Genomic DNA, 4099 nt, shown 5'->3' with positions numbered 1-4099 from the left:
CCAGCCTAAAGCTGGCTTGTTTTAATCTTGTAGTTATTATATGATTTCAAACAGCCAAGTTCCTGAAGGCATATGATTTCACACAAGAGGATTTCAAGTGTCATGTCCTTGATGTCATAGGGTTCAAAGAACGAAGCTTCTTGGTGCTTCATCATCAATGCTCACAAACTAGAATACTGAGTTTAACAATAGTATGTGCTTGATAAATGTTACTTGTTATTTGGAGCAGGCATTGCTTTTTATGTGACCATTGTGCTGGTTGTTACTATCCAGGTGACCTTGGGCAAGTTACTCAACATCTTTCATCCTCATATTTTTCATTAGTAGATGGAGATAGTAATACCTATCTTGTTAGTTTAGATTACCATGAAGACTAGAAATAATGTACTTAATTAAGCAATCATTTCCATAATTTTTAAATAAAGTATATTTCTTATATCAACTAGATATCCTATTTTGGTTCAAATGACTAATCTATTGGAAAACACAACTGTCCCTTAATTGACCTATGGCAAGTCATGATCATTAGATGGGAAGATTGTTCTATCAGATGAGTGGATCATCATTTAATGCTCAGTGTAACAGTTTATTGGTCCAACTGGAACTGCTTGCATTACACTATTGTGGGGTATTTCAAACTGGACCAGTTTCCATTATTGTCAGATAGAGCATTACTCTGCTTTAGCTGTGTCAGCTCAGGGTAGTTGGAATCAGGCTGTCACAGTGGGATTAAATGGTAGCCTAGAACTATGACCTTTAAATAGAGTAATCTGGGTACATGCAAAAAACTTAACAAATAATAGAAGGCACAATTTTAAGGCAATACATTTCTAGGTCTTTAATTCTATTTGTATACTTTCATCCACATGATCTGCCTGAGGACCCAAAAAAGTGATAGAAGTGGGACCCCTCTTCTCCCTCCCTTTCTTTCAATACCACCCTCCTTTTTTGTGATTGCCCACTTTAATCTTTTAAAACACAGGTTCATCCAAGTGTACACACTTCCAGGTAGACAAACAAATGGACAATTGGAAACAGTGGTGCTTCTGGGTGACATCATTTTGCTAATCAGGTAGTTTAGATACTCAACTTTCAGCAAAATTGAAGAAGAACCTAATCAACCTATTATCTGATGGATCATTACAAGTATTTCAGTGACAGATAACTATATGCTATTTGGCATGTAAGAAAGGAATAGTTTACAGAACTGAATGTTAGTGTTATAAGTCATCTTGACAATTTTTATGTAATTTTTTTTATTTTTCACACCTATGAAAATAAAAAAATGAAACAGAATTGATAATGAGCTCTTTTGCATTCCAGCAATAAGGATTCACCCATGGATATGTGACTTACTTAAAATAAGGACAACTCTATTTATCTCATTAAGAATTATATTTCTAACAACATTTTACTTTTTGTCTTAATAATTACCAATATTTTAATATATTTTATATTGTTTTTGCAAAAACTGTGTTAATAATAATTGTCAAGTAAGATCTGAAACTATTAAAGTACTAAAAGAACACTTAAGGAAAACTTTTCTGAACACTGATTTAAGCTAAGAATTCATGGCTAAGACCCCAAAAGCACAGGCAACAAAATAAAAAATAGACAAATTGAACTTAATTAAACTAAAAAACTCTGCACAGCAAAAGATATAATCAAGAGAGTGAATAGACAACCTGCAGAATGGGAGAAAATATCTGCAAACTAATCATCTGAAAGGGGAATAATACCCAAAATATACAATGAACTGAAACAACTCAACAAAGTGAAGAGATAACCCACAGATTGGGAGAAAACGTTTGTAAATTATACATCTGATAAAGGGCTAAATTCAAAATATATAAGGAACTCAAGCAACTCAACAATAAAAAAAATAACTCCATTAAAAGGTGGGAAAATACATGAATAGACATTTTCAAAAGAAGACATACAAATAATTAACAGGCATATGAAAAAATGATCAATATCACTAACCATCAGGGAAAGGCAAATTAAAACTATGATGATATGTCATCTTACACCAGTCAGAATACTAATATTAAAAAGACAAAAATAACAGGTGGCTAGCATGTGGAGAACAGGGAACTCTTGTATATCATTGGTGGGAATGTAAATCAGCACAACTTCTATGGAAAATAGTATGGAGATTTCTCAGAGAACTAAAAACAGAACTACCCTTTGATCCAGCAATTCCACTACCAGGTATCTACCCAAAGGAAAATAAATCATTATATCAAAAAGATACCTGTACTTTTATGTTCAAAGATATGGAATCAACCTAAGTGTCCATAAACAGAGGATTAGATAAAGAAAATGTGGTATATATACACAATGAAATACTATTCAGCCATACAAAAGAAAGAAACCATGTTTTTTGCAACAACATGGATGAAACTGGAAGTCATTACCTGAATTCAAACAAGTCAGACACAGAAACACAAATACTGTATGCTCTCACTCATAAGTGGGAGCTAAATAATGTGTACACATGGATGTAGAGTGTGGAATGATAGACAATGGAGACATGGAAGGGCGAATTTGTAGGAGGGAAGTAGATGATGAGAAATTACCTGATGGGTAAATGCACATTATTTGGGTGATGGATACCCTACAAGTCCTAATTTCACCACTATGTAATTTATTGTGAACAAAATTGCACTTGCACCCTATAAATTTCAACAAATAAAAAAATTAAAAAACAATAGTAATTATCATGATAGCTCAATCTAGAACAAAACTTTTAAAACATAGAGCCTCATGGTCATACAAAAATTGGAAACTTTTAAATTTCACTTTCATTCATTAAAAAAAAAAAATTTAGCCAGTGTCTACTTTGTCTTAGGCCCTATTTCAAGTGATATGAATTTAACAGCAACAAAACAGAAAAAAAAATGTTTTCATATTGAATTTGTATTCTAGTAGGTAAAGACAGACAAAAACCAAATAATAAATGTGTATATAATATAATGGCAGAGATACATAGTTTTGTGCCTGAAAAAATATGGGTGCTTAGTAAGACTTTCAAGCATAAAATACATTATGTTAAAATAATATTCTGTGAAAGAAAATAGAATGAAAAGCATGAGTTCAAGGAGGTAAAAAAGGAACATTGAAAGTCTTGACCATGCATTTTTAAAATAGATAATGATAAGGATCATATAGCTATAGCTTTAGATTTCATTGGAATATTAAAAACAGTGATATAACAGTGTCCTAAAATTATTTTATTTAATTTTTTACAATACACAGGAAATCTCACTCTTTGAAAACTATGAAAAATTTAGATATCTTCTTTAAGTTGTATGAGGCATAATATAGGTTTATGAAACTATGTGAGCGAACACAATATGAAGACCACTGGATAGAATGCACAAATTCTGACCTTAGGGGAGGGCAGAGAAGAATGCTAACCTATAAAGTAGTGCCTAGACTTTGACTTTTAGTAAACAATTTCATTTATGTGATGAAATATCACTTAAATAGTTGAGTATGAATTTGTTACTTTTTCCTAAATATTTGCTTTATATTTATTTCAAAGCAAATAACCTGCTTGAAATTTGAACACCAAGTGTCCTCTCAAGAATACAGTGATAAAGCAACTCTTTCTTATCATTCATAAAAATAGGTTTTATAGAATCTCAAAGAAACAAAACAAAATCTGTGAGTTTTGAATGCATTGATAAATTATTGAGAAAAAAACTTGCCTTTATAATGTCATTATTATTTAGTTTGAGAATTACCTCCAGTGATAATAGAAAATTCTTTGTATAAACACATGGCACATTCCTCAGATTAAACAGCCCCTGAGACCTGTGATGCTTAGAGTAAATGAAACCTTCTAATAGTGTATCTGTTGTGATTCTTAACGTTCAGTGCTAATTAGACTAACTTCTGTTTCAGGTTTCTACTCAACCATAAGAAAACTATTGGGAGCACAGCTGGGAGGACTTGTCTCCATCTAGTGGTCAGTGTATTATCATCACTATTATTCTAAAATCAAAATATTATATACATTTTATTTTCTTGATTGTGGTGAAAAAAATGATACTAACTGTGATACTGTTGTTACTTTCTAATCATGGCTATGAAA

The sequence above is a fragment of the Microcebus murinus genome, chromosome 5 (genome assembly GCF_040939455.1).
Source record: "Microcebus murinus isolate Inina chromosome 5, M.murinus_Inina_mat1.0, whole genome shotgun sequence".
Taxonomy (NCBI): domain Eukaryota; kingdom Metazoa; phylum Chordata; class Mammalia; order Primates; family Cheirogaleidae; genus Microcebus; species Microcebus murinus.
The sequence above is the reverse complement of the archived record's forward strand: the minus strand, read 5'-3'. Positions refer to the sequence as shown.